The 14,131-nt window shown below is 42.4% G+C and overlaps 1 protein-coding gene across 4 annotated transcripts in view; it reads right to left on the bottom strand.

The window, feature by feature from the left end:
* Positions 1-14,131, bottom strand: part of LOC139758517 (F-box/LRR-repeat protein 18-like) — a 136,188-nt gene that overhangs the window by 94,773 nt on the left and 27,284 nt on the right. The gene's annotated exons all lie outside the window — the stretch shown is intronic.

The raw sequence follows: 14,131 nt of genomic DNA, 5'->3' as shown, positions 1-14,131 counted from the left end.
GCTGTCATGTCTAATGCACCAAAACCACAGCTCCCTTTCCACATCCAGGCCCCACAGACCTTTCCATGGTTTACCCCAGATGCTTCACATGCCCTGGTTCAATCCACAAACAGCACATTGACCCCGGTATACCACATCATTCCAATTCACTCTATTCCTTGCACAGTTTTCACCTTCCTGTATATTCAGGCCCTGATCGCTCACAATCTTTTTCACTCCATCCTTCCACTTCCAATTTGGTCTCTCACTTCTCCTTCCCTCTACCTCTGACACATATTTCCTTTTCGTCAATCTTTCTTCACTCATTCTCTCCATGTGTCCGAACCATTTCAACACACCCTCTTCTGCTCTCTCAACCACTCTTTTTATCATCACACATCTCACTTACCCTTTCATTACTTAATCAAACTATCTCACACCACATATTGTTTTCAAACATTTCATTTCCAACACATTCACCCTCCTCCGCACAACTGCATCTATAGCCCATGCCTTGCAACCATATGGCATTGCTGGAACCACTATTCCTTCAAATATACCCATTTTTGCTCTCAAAGATAACGTTCTCTCCTTCCACACATTCTTCAATGCTTAAAGAACCTTCATCCCCTCCCCCACCCTGTGGCTCACTTCTGCTTTCATGGTTCCATTTGCTACAAAATCCACTCCCAGACATCTAAAACACTACACTTCCTCCAGTTTTTCTCCAATCTTACCTCTCAATCAACTTGTCCCTCAACACTACTGAACCTTGCTCTTATCTACATGTACTCTCAACGTTCTTCTTTCACAGTTTACCAAACTCAGTCACCAAGTTCTGCAGTTTCTCACCCAAATCAGCCACCAGTGCTGTATCATCAGCGAGCAACAACTGACTCACTTCCCAAGCCCTCTCATCCACAACAGACTGCATTCTTGCTCCTCTCTCCAAAACTCTTGCATTCACCACCCTAACCACCCCATCTGTTAACAAATTAAATGATCATGGAGACATCTCGCACCCCTACCACAAACTGACATTCATTCAATTACTTTCCTCTCTTCCTAATTGTACACATGCCCTACATCCTTGGTAAAAACTTTTCACTGCTTCTAGCAACTTACTTTCCACATCATATACTCTTAAAAGCTTCCAAAAAGCATCTCTATCAACCTTATCATATACCTTCTCCAGATCTATAAATGCTACATGCAAATCCATCTATTTTTCTATTTCTCACATACTTTCTTCAAAGCAAACATATATATATCTTATATCTCATATTTTATTTATTATACTTAATCGTTGTTTCCTGCATCAGCGAGGTAGTGCCAGGAAACAGACAAAGAATGGCCCATCCACTCATATTATTTATCTATTTTTCTTTTTTCTTTCATACTGTTCACCATTTCCCACATTAGCGAGGTAGCATTAAGAACAGAGGACTGAGCCTTTGAGGGAATATCCGCACCTAGCCCCCTTCTCTGTTCATTCTTTTGGAAAATTTAAAAAAAAAAAAAAAACGAGAGGGGAGGATTTCCAGCTACCCGCTCCTTTCCCTTTTAGTCGCCTTCTACGACACGCAGGGAATACGTGGGAAGTATTCCTTCTCCCCTATCCCCAGGGATATTATATACTTTTTTTTTTTCAAACTATTCGCCATTTCCCGCGTTAGCGAGGTAGCGTTAAGAACAGAAGACTGGGCCTTTTTTGGAATATCCTCACCTGGCCCCCTCTGTTCCTTCTTTTGGAAAATTTAAAAAAAAAAAAATATATATATATATATATATATATATATATATATAATTATCCCTGGGGATAGGGGATTAAGAGTACTTCCCACGTATTCCCTGCGTGTCGTAGAAGGCGACTAAAAGGGGAGGGAGCGGGGGGCTGGAAATCCTCCCCTCTCGGTTTTTTTTTAATTTTCCAAAAGAAGGAACAGAGAATTGGGCCAGGTGAGGGTATTCCCTCAAAGGCCCAGTCCTCTGTTCTTAACGCTACCTCGCTAATGCGGGAAATGGCGAATAGTTTGAAAGAAAGAAAGAAATATATATATATATATATATATTTTTTTTTTTTTTTTTATACTTTGTCGCTGTCTCCCGCGTTTGCGAGGTAGCGCAAGGAAACAGACGAAAGAAATGGCCCAACCCCCCCCCCCCCCCATACACATGTACATACACACGTCCACACACGCAAATATACATACCTACACAGCTTTCCATGGTTTACCCCAGACGCTTCACATGCCTTGATTCAATCCACTGACAGCACGTCAAACCCTGTATACCACATCGCTCCAATTCACTCTATTCCTTGCCCTCCTTTCACCCTCCTGCATGTTCAGGCCCCGATCACACAAAATCTTTTTCACTCCATCTTTCCACCTCCAATTTGGTCTCCCTCTTCTCCTCGTTCCCTCCACCTCCGACACATATATCCTCTTGGTCAATCTTTCCTCACTCATTCTCTCCATGTGCCCAAACCACTTCAAAACACCCTCTTCTGCTCTCTCAACTACGCTCTTTTTATTTCCACACATCTCTCTTACCCTTACGTTACTCACTCGATCAAACCACCTCACACCACACATTGTCCTCAAACATCTCATTTCCAGCACATCCATCCTCCTGCGCACAACTCTATCCATAGCCCACGCCTCGCAACCATACAACATTGTTGGAACCACTATTCCTTCAAACATACCCGTTTTTGCTTTCCGAGATAATGTTCTCGACTTCCACACATTCTTCAAGGCCCCCAGAATTTTCGCCCCCTCCCCCACCCTATGATCCACTTCCGCTTCCATGGTTCCATCCGCTGCCAGATCCACTCCCAGATATCTAAAACACTTCACTTCCTCCAGTTTTTCTCCATTCAAACTCACCTCCCAATTGACTTGACCCTCAACCCTACTGTACCTAATAACCTTGCTCTTATTCACATTTACTCTTAACTTTCTTCTTCCACACACTTTACCAAACTCAGTCACCAGCTTCTGCAGTTTCTCACATGAATCAGCCACCAGCGCTGTATCATCAGCGAACAACAACTGACTCACTTCCCAAGCTCTCTCATCCCCAACAGACTTCATACTTGCCCCTCTTTCCAAAACTCTTGCATTTACCTCCCTAACAACCCCATCCATAAACAAATTAAACAACCATGGAGACATCACACACCCCTGCCGCAAACCTACATTCACTGAGAACCAATCACTTTCCTCTCTTCCTACACGTACACATGCCTTACATCCTCGATAAAAACTTTTCACTGCTTCTAACAACTTTCCTCCCACACCATATATTCTTAATACCTTCCACAGAGCATCTCTATCAACTCTATCATATGCCTTCTCCAGATCCATAAATGCTACATACAAATCCATTTGCTTTTCTAAGTATTTCTCACATACATTCTTCAAAGCAAACACCTGATCCACACATCCTCTAGCACTTCTGAAACCACACTGCTCTTCCCCATTCTGATGCTCTGTACATGCCTTCACCCTCTCAATCAATACCCTCCCATATAATTTACCAGGAATACTCAACAAACTTATACCTCTGTAATTTGAGCATTCACTCTTATCCCCTTTGCCTTTGTACAATGGCACTATGCACGCATTCCGCCAATCCTCAGGCACCTCACCATGAGTCATACATACATTAAATAACCTTACCAACCAGTCAACAATACAGTCACCCCCTTTTTTAATAAATTCCACTGCAATACCATCCAAACCTGCTGCCTTGCCGGCTTTCATCTTCCGCAAAGCTTTCACTACCTCTTCTCTGTTTACCAAATCATTTTCCCTAACCCTCTCACTTTGCACACCACCTCGACCAAAACACCCTATATCTGCCACTCTATCATCAAACACATTCAACAAACCTTCAAAATACTCACTCCATCTCCTTCTCACATCACCACTACTTGTTATCACCTCCCCATTTGCGCCCTTCACTGAAGTTCCCATTTGCTCCCTTGTCTTACGCACTTTATTTACCTCCTTCCAGAACATCTTTTTATTCTCCCTAAAATTTAATGATACTCTCTCACCCCAACTCTCATTTCCCCTTTTTTTAACCTCTTGCACCTTTCTCTTGACCTCCTGTCTCTTTCTTTTATACATCTCCCACTCAATTGCATTTTTTCCCTGCAAAAATCGTCCAAATGCCTCTCTCTTCTCTTTCACTAATACTCTTACTTCTTCATCCCACCACTCACTACCCTTTCTAATCAACCCACCTCCCAGTCTTCTCATGCCACAAGCATCTTTTGCGCAATCCATCACTGATTCCCTAAATACATCCCATTCCTCCCCCACTCCCCTTGCTTCCATTGTTCTCACCTTTTTCCATTCTGTACTCAGTCTCTCCTGGTACTTCCTCACACAGGTCTCCTTCTCAAGCTCACTTACTCTCACCACCCTCTTCACCCCAACATTCACTCTTCTTTTCTGAAAACCCATACAGATCTTCACCTTAGTTGATGGAGAGAGGTGGGTGATTATTGGTGCATATGCACCTGGGCATGAGAAGAAAGATCAAGAGAGGCAAGTGTTTTGGGAGCACCTGAATGAGTGTGTTAGTGGTTTTGATGCACGAGACCGGGTTATAGTGATGGGTGATTTGAATGCAAAGGTGAGTAATGTGGCAGTTGAGGGAATAATCGGTATACATGGGGTGTTCAGTGTTGTAAATGGAAATGGTGAAGAGCTTGTAGATTTATGTGCTGAAAAAGGACTGATGATTGGGAATACCTGGTTTAAAAAGCGAGATATACATAAGTATACTTATGTAAGTAGGAGAGATGGCCAGAGAGCGTTATTGGATTACGTGTTAATTGACAGGCGTGCGAAAGAGAGACTTTTGGATGTTAATGTGCTGAGAGGTGCAACTGGAGGGATGTCTGATCATTATATATATATATATATATATATATATATATATATATATATATATATATATATATATATATAGTGGTAGAGGATGTGTGGATCAGGTGTTTGCTTTGAAGAATGTATGTGAGAAATACTTAGAAAAGCAAATGGATTTGTATGTAACATTTATGGATCTGGAGAAGGCATATGATAGAGTTGATAGAGATGCTCTGTGGAAGGTATTAAGAATATATGGTGTGGGAGGAAAGTTGTTAGAAGCAGTGAAAAGTTTTTATCGAGGATGTAAGGCATGTGTACGTGTAGGAAGAAAGGAAAGTGATTGGTTCTCAGTGAATGTAGGTTTGCGGCAGGGGTGTGTGATGTCTCCATGGTTGTTTAATTTGTTTATGGATGGGGTTGTTAGGGAGGTAAATGCAAGAGTTTTGGAAAGAGGGGCAAGTATGAAGTCTGTTGGGGATGAGAGAGCTTGGGAAGTGAGTCAGTTGTTGTTCGCTGATGACACAGCGCTGGTGGCTGATTCATGTGTGAAACTGCAGAAGCTGGTGACTGAGTTTGGTAAAGTGTGTGGAAGAAGAAAGTTAAGAGTAAATGTGAATAAGAGCAAGGTTATTAGGTACAGTAGGGTTGAGGGTCAAGTCAATTGGGAGGTGAGTTTGAATGGAGAAAAACTGGAGGAAGTCAAGTGTTTTAGATATCTGGGAGTGGATCTGGCAGCGGATGGAACCATGGAAGCGGAAGTGGATCATAGGGTGGGGGAGGGTGCGAAAATTCTGGGGGCCTTGAAGAATGTGTGGAAGTCGAGAACATTACCTCGGAAAGCAAAAATGGGTATGTTTGAAGGAATAGTGGTTCCAACAATGTTGTATGGTTGCAAGGCGTGGGCTATGGATAGAGTTGTGCGCAGGAGGATGGATGTGCTGGAAATGAGATGTTTGAGGACAATGTGTGGTGTGAGGTGGTTTGATCGAGTGAGTAACGTAAGGGTAAGAGAGATGTGTGGAAATAAAAAGAGCGTGGTTGAGAGAGCAGAAGAGGGAGTTTTAAAGTGGTTTGGGCACATGGAGAGGATGAGTGAGGAAAGATTGACCAAGAGGATATATGTGTCGGAGGTGGAGGGAACAAGGAGAAGAGGGAGACCAAATTGGAGGTGGAAAGATGGAGTGAAAAAGATTTTGTGTGATCGGGGCCTGAACATGCAGGAGGGTGAAAGGAGGGCAAGGAACAGAGTGAATTGGAGCGATGTGGTATACCGGGGCTGACGTGCTGTCAGTGGATTGAATCAAGGCATGTATAGCGTCTAGGGTAAACCATGGAAAGCTGTGTAGGTATGTATATTTGCGTGTGTGGACGTATGTATATACATGTGTATGGGGGGGGTTGGGCCATTTCTTTTGTCTGTTTCCTTGCGCTACCTCGCAAACGCGGGAGACAGCGACAAAGTATAAAAAGAAAAAAAGAAAAAAAAAAAAAAAATATATATATATATATATATATATATATATATATATATATATATATATATATATATATATATTTTCTTCTTTCTTTCAAACTATTCGCCATTTCCCGCATTAGCGAGGTAGCGTTAAGAACAGAGGACTGGGCCTTTGAGGGAATACCCTCACCTGGCCCAATTCTCTGTTCCTTCTTTTGGAAAATTGAAAAAAAAAAAAAAAAAACGAGAGGGGAGGATTTCCAGCCCCCCCTCCCTCCCCTTTTAGTCGCCTTCTACAACACGCAGGGAATATGTGGGAAGTATTCTTAATCCCCTATCCCCAGGGATAATATATATATATATATATATATATATATATATATATATATATATATATATATATATATATATATATATATATATATATATTTTTTTTTTTTTTTTTTTCATACTATTCGCCATTTCCCGCATTAGCGAGGTAGCGTTAAGAACAGAGGACTGGGCCTTTGAGGGAATATCCCCACCTGGCTCCCTTCTCTGTTCCCTCTTTTGGAAAAAAAAAAGAGAGGGTAGGATTTCCAGCCCCCCGCTCCCTCCCCTTTTAGTCGCCTTCTACGACACGCAGGGAATACGTGGGAAGTATTCTTTCTTCCCTATCCCCAGGGAGATATATATATTTATTAATCTATTTATTTATTTTGCTTTGTCGCTGTCTCCCGCATTTGTAAATGTTTGTAGTTGTGTTACTGGAGTGATAGTTTTCATACATGGTGTTTTGACAAGAAAATAGTGAAATTGGAGAAAAATGTAGCTTAGACATTGAAGCTTATTGATACAGTGGTTAAATTGATGAGAACTGCTATTGACGTTTGTGTAAATAAATTATACATTTCCTTTTTCCAAAGCCAGAGGTTGTACCATTATGTGACATTCATTTTTCATTCATTTCAAGCTAGAAGTTTCAGTTTTCTAAATTGTTTCTTACATTTTTCATATGTATTTATATGTATGTGTGTGTGTGTGTGTATATGTGCGTATGTATGTGTATGTGTGTGTATGTGTATATGTGTATATATATGTATATTATCCCTGGGGATAGGGGTGAAAGAATACTTCCCACGTATTCCTCGCGTGTCGTAGAAAGCGACTAGAGGGGACGGGAGCGGGGGGCCAGAAATCCTCCCCTCCTTGTATTAACTTTCTATAATGGGAAACAGAAGAAGGAGTCACGCGGGGAGTGCTCATCCTCCTCGAAGGCTCAGAGTGGGGTGCCTAAATGTGTGTGGATGTAACCAAGATGTGAAAAAAGGAGAGATAGGTAGTATCTTTGAGGAAAGGAACCTGGATGTTTTGGCTCTGAGTGAAACGAAGCTCAAGGGTAAAGGGGAAGAGTGGTTTGGGAATGTCTGGGGAGTAAAGTCAGGGGTTAGTGAGAGGACAAGAGCAAGGGAAGGAGTAGCAATACTCCTGAAACAGGAGTTGTGGGAGTATGTGATAGAATGTAAGAAAGTAAATTCTCGATTAATATGGGTAAAACTGAAAGTTGATGGAGAGAGGTGGGTGATTATTGGTGCATATGCACCTGGGCATGAGAAGAAAGATCATGAGAGGCAAGTGTTTTGGGAGCAGCTGAATGAGTGTGTTAGTGGTTTTGATGCACGAGACCGGGTTATAGTGATGGGTGATTTGAATGCAAAGGTGAGTAATGTGGCAGTTGAGGGAATAATTGGTATACATGGGGTGTTCAGTGTTGTAAATGGAAATGGTGAAGAGCTTGTAGATTTATGTGCTGAAAAAGGACTGATGATTGGGAATACCTGGTTTAAAAAGCGAGATATACATAAGTATACTTATGTAAGTAGGAGAGATGGCCAGAGAGCGTTATTGGATTACGTGTTAATTGACAGGCGTGCGAAAGAGAGACTTTTGGATGTTAATGTGCTGAGAGGTGCAACTGGAGGGATGTCTGATCATTATCTTGTGGAGGCTAAGGTGAAGATTTGTATGGGTTTTCAGAAAAGAAGAGTGAATGTTGGGGTGAAGAGGGTGGTGAGAGTAAGTGAGCTTGGGAAGGAGACCTGTGTGAGGAAGTACCAGGAGAGACTGAGTACAGAATGGAAAAAGGTGAGAACAATGGAAGTAAGGGGAGTGGGGGAGGAATGGGATGTATTTAGGGAATCAGTGATGGATTGCGCAAAAGATGCTTGTGGCATGAGAAGAGTGGGAGGTGGGTTGATTAGAAAGGGTAGTGAGTGGTGGGATGAAGAAGTAAGAGTATTACTGAAAGAGAAGCGAGAGGCATTTGGACGATTTTTGCAGGGAAAAAATGCAATTGAGTGGGAGATATATAAAAGAAAGAGACAGGAGGTCAAGAGAAAGGTGCAAGAGGTGAAAAAAAGGGCAAATGAGAGTTGGGGTGAGAGAGTATCATTAAATTTTAGGGAGAATAAAAAGATGTTCTGGAAGGAGGTAAATAAAGTGCGTAAGACAAGGGAGCAAATGGGAACTTCAGTGAAGGGCGCAAATGGGGAGGTGAAAACAAGTAGTGGTGATGTGAGAAGGAGATGGAGTGAGTATTTTGAAGGTTTGTTGAATGTGTTTGATGATAAACTGGCAGATATAGGGTGTTTTGGTCGAGGTGGTGTGCAAAGTGAGAGGGTCAGGGAAAATGATTTGGTAAACAGAGAAGAGGTAGTGAAAGCTTTGCGGAAGATGAAAGCCGGCAAGGCAGCAGGTTTGGATGGTATTGCAGTGGAATTTATTAAAAAAGGGGGTGACTGTATTGTTGACTGGTTGGTAAGGTTATTTAATGTATGTATGACTCATGGTGAGGTGCCTGAGGATTGGCGGAATGCGTGCATAGTGCCATTGTACAAAGGCAAAGGGGATAAGAGTGAGTGCTCAAATTACAGAGGTATAAGTTTGTTGAGTATTCCTGGTAAATTATATGGGAGGGTATTGATTGAGAGGGTGAAGGCATGTACAGAGCATCAGATTGGGGAAGAGCAGTGTGGTTTCAGAAGTGGTAGAGGATGTGTGGATCAGGTGTTTGCTTTGAAGAATGTATGTGAGAAATACTTAGAAAAGCAAATGGATTTGTATGTAGCACTTATGGATCTGGAAAAGGCATATGATAGAGTTGATAGAGATGCTCTGTGGAAGGTATTAAGAATATATGGTGTGGGAGGAAAGTTGTTAGAAGCAGTGAAAAGTTTTTATCGAGGATGTAAGGCATGTGTACGTTTAGGAAGAGAGGAAAGTGATTGGTTCTCAGTGAATGTAGGTTTGCGGCAGGGGTGTGTGATGTCTCCATGGTTGTTTAATTTGTTTATGGATGGGGTTGTTAGGGAGGTAAATGCAAGAGTTTTGGAAAGAGGGGCAAGTATGAAGTCTGTTGGGGATGAGAGAGCTTGGGAAGTGAGTCAGTTGTTGTTCGCTGATGATACAGCGCTGGTGGCTGATTCATGTGAGAAACTGCAGAAGCTGGTGACTGAGTTTGGTAAAGTGTGTGGAAGAAGAAAGTTAAGAGTAAATGTGAATAAGAGCAAGGTTATTAGGTACAGTAGGGTTGAGGGTCAAGTCAATTGGGAGGTGAGTTTGAATGGAGAAAAACTGGAGGAAGTCAAGTGTTTTAGATATCTGGGAGTGGATCTGGCAGCGGATGGAACCATGGAAGCGGAAGTGGATCATAGGGTGGGGGAGGGGGCGAAAATTCTGGGGGTCTTGAAGAATGTGTGGAAGTCGAGAACATTATCTCGGAAAGCAAAAATGGGTATGTTTGAAGGAATAGTGGTTCCAACAATGTTGTATGGTTGCGAGGCGTGGGCTATGGATAGAGTTGTGCACAGGAGGATGGATGTGCTGGAAATGAGATGTTTGAGGACAATGTGTGGTGTGAGGTGGTTTGATCGAGTGAGTAACGTAAGGGTAAGAGAGATGTGTGGAAATAAAAAGAGCGTGGTTGAGAGAGCAGAAGAGGGTGTTTTGAAGTGGTTTGGGCACATGGAGAGAATGAGTGAGGATAGATTGACCAAGAGGATATATGTGTCGGAGGTGGAGGGAACGAGGAGAAGAGGGAGACCAAATTGGAGGTGGAAAGATGGAGTGAAAAAGATTTTGTGTGATCGGGGCCTGAACATGCAGGAGGGTGAAAGGAGGGCAAGGAATAGAGTGAATTGGAGCGATGTGGTATACCGGGGTTGAAGTGCTGTCAGTGGATTGAATCAGGGCATGTGAAGCGTCTGGAGTAAACCATGGAAAGCTGTGTAGGTATGTATATTTGCGTGTGTGGACGTATGTATATACATGTGTATGGGGGGGGTTGGGCCATTTCTTTCGTCAGTTTCCTTGCGCTACCTCGCAAACGCGGGAGACAGCGACAAAGTATAATAATAATAATAATAATATATATATATATATATATATATATATATATATATATATATATATATATATATATATATATATATATATATATATATATATATATATATATATATATATATATATATATATATGTATATATATATATTAAGAATATATGGTGTGGGAGGCAAGTTGTTAGAAGCAGTGAAAAGTTTTTATCGAGGATGTAAGGCATGTGTACGTGTAGGAAGAGAGGAAAGTGATTGGTTCTCAGTGAATGTAGGTTTGCGGCAGGGGTGTGTGATGTCTCCATGGTTGTTTAATTTGTTTATGGATGGGGTTGTTAGGGAGGTGAATGCAAGAGTTTTGGAAAGAGGGGCAAGTATGAAGTCTGTTGGGGATGAGAGAGCTTGGGAAGTGAGTCAGTTGTTGTTCGCTGGTGGCTGATTCATGTGAGAAACTGAAGAAGCTGGTGACTGAGTTTGGTAAAGTGTGTGAAAGAAGAGAGTTAAGAGTAAATGTGAATAAGAGCAAGGTTATTAGGTACAGTAGGTTTGAGGGTCAAGTCAATTGGGAGGTAAGTTTGAATGGAGAGAAATTGGAGGAAGTAAAGTGTTTTAGATATCTGGGAGTGGATCTGGCAGCGGATGGAACCATGGAAGCGGAAGTGGATCATAGGGTGGGGGAGGGAGCGAAAATTCTGGGAGCCTTGAAGAATGTGTGGAAGTCGAGAACATTATCTCGGAAAGCAAAAATGGGTATGTTTGAAGGAATAGTGGTTCCAACAATGTTGTATGGTTGCGAGGCGTGGGCTATGGATAGAGTTGTGCGCAGGATGATGGATGTGCTGGAAATAAGATGTTTGAGGACAATGTGTGGTGTGAGGTGGTTTGATCGAGTAAGTAATGTAAGGGTAAGAGAGATGTGTGGAAATAAAAAGAGTGTGGTTGAGAGAGCAGAAGAGGGTGTTTTGAAATGGTCTGGGCACATGGAGAGAATGAGTGAGGAAAGATTGACTAAGAGGATATATGTGTCAGAGGTGGAGGGAACGAGGAGAAGTGGGAGACCAAATTGGAGGTGGAAAGATGGAGTGAAAAAGATTTTGTGTGATCGGGGCCTGAACATGCAGGAGGGTGAAAGGAGGGCAAGGAATAGAGTGAATTGGATCGATGTGGTATACCGGGGTTGACGTGCTGTCAGTGGATTGAATCAGGGCATGTGAAGCATCTGGGGTAAACCATGGAAAGCTTTGTAGGTATTTATATTTGCGTGTGTGGACGTATGTATATACATGTGTAGGGGGGTGGGTTGGGCCATTTCTTTCGTCTGTTTCCTTGCGCTACCTCGCAAACGTGGGAGACAGCGAGAAAGCAAAAAAAAAAATATATATATATTTTTTATTTTGCTTTGTTGCTGTCTCCCGCATTTGCGAGGTAGCGCAAGGAAACAGATGAAAGAAATGGCCCAACCCACCCCCATACACATGTATATGCATACACGTCCACATATGCAAATATACATACCTATACATCTCAATGTACACATATATATACACACACAGACATATATACACATGTACATAATTCATACTGTCTGCCTTTATTTATTCCCATCACCACCTCGCCACACATGGAATAATATCCCCCTCCCCCCTCAAGTGTGCGAGGTAGTACTAGGAAAAGACAACAAAGGCCCCATTCGTTCACACTCAGTCTCTAGCTGTCATGTAATAATGCCCGAAACCACAGCTCCCTTTCCACATCCAGGCCCCACAGAACTTTCCATGGTTTACCCCAGACACTTCACATGCCCTGGTTCAATCCATTGACAGCACATCGACCCCGGTATACCACATCGTTCCAATTCACTCTATTCCTTGCACTCCTTTCACCCTCCTGCATGTTCAGGCCCCGATCACTCAAAATCTTTTTCACTCCATCTTTCCACCTCCAATTTGGTCTCCCACTTCTCCTCGTTCCCTCCACCTCTGACACATATAACCTCTTGGTCAATCTTTCCTCACTCATTCTCTCCATGTGACCAAACCATTTCAAAACACCCTCTTCTGCTCTTTCAACCATACTCTTTTTATTACCACACATCTCTCTTACCCTTACATTACTTACTCGATTAAACCACCTAACACCACATACTGTCCTCAAACATCTCATTTTCAGCACATCCACCCTCCTGCGCACAACTCTATCCATAGCCCACACCTTCCAACCATACAACATTGCTGGAAGCACTATTCCTTCAAACATAGCCATTTTTGCTTTCCGAGATTATGTTCTCGACTTCCAAACATTCTTCAAGGCTCCCAAAATTTTTGCCCCCTCCCCACCCTATGATTCATTTCCGCTTCCATGGTTCCATCCGCTGTCAGATCCACTCCCAGATATCTAAAACACTTCACTTCGTCCAGTTTTTCTCCATTCAAACTTACCTCCCAATTGACTTGACCCTCAACCTTACTGTACCTAATAACCTTGCTCTTATTCACATTTACTCTCAACTTTCTTCTCTCACACACTTTACCAAACTCAGTCACCAGCTTCTGCAGTTTCTCACATGAATCAGCCACCAGCGCTGTATCATTAGCGAACAACAACTGACTCACTTCCCAAGCTCTCTCATCCCAACAGACTGCATACTTGCCCCTCTTTCCAAAACTCTTGCATTTACCTCACTAACAACCCCATCCATAAACAAATTAAACAACCATGGAGACATCACACTTCCCTGCCGCAAACCTACATTCACTGAGAACCAATCACTTTCCTCTCTTCCGACATGTACACATGCCTTACATCCTCAATAAAAACTTTTCACTGCTTCTAACAACTTGCCTCCCACACCATATATTCTTAGTACCTTCCACAGAGCATCTCTATCAACTCTATCATATGCCTTCTCCAGATCCATAAATGCTACAAACAAATCCATTTGCTTTTCTGAGTATTTCTCACATACATTCTTCAAAGCAAACACCTGATCCACACATCCTCTACCACTTCTGAAACCACACTGCTCTTCCCCAATCTGATGCTCTGTACATGCCCTCAGCCCTCTCAATCAATACCCTCCCCTATAATTTACCAGGAATACTCAACAAACTTATACCTCTGTAATTTGAGCACTCACTCTTATCCCCTTTGCCTTTGTACAATGGCACTACGCAAGCGGGGGGCTGGAAATCCTATCCTCTCGGTTTTTGTTTTCTTTCTTTTTTTCCAAAAGAAGGAACAGAGAAGGGGGCCAGGTGAGGATATTCCCTCAAAGGCCCAGTCCTCTGTTCTTAACGCTACCTCGCTAATGCGGTCAATGGCAAATAGTTTGAAAGAAAGATATATATATATATATTTTTTTTTTTTCATACTATTCGCCATTTCCCGCGTTAGCAAGGTAGCGTTAAGAACAGAGGACTGGGCCTCTGAGGGAA

This window comes from Panulirus ornatus, chromosome 30 (assembly GCF_036320965.1).
Source record: "Panulirus ornatus isolate Po-2019 chromosome 30, ASM3632096v1, whole genome shotgun sequence".
NCBI lineage: Eukaryota > Metazoa > Arthropoda > Malacostraca > Decapoda > Palinuridae > Panulirus > Panulirus ornatus.
Note: the sequence above shows the minus strand (reverse complement) of the source record. Positions and strands in the feature narration are given on the sequence as shown.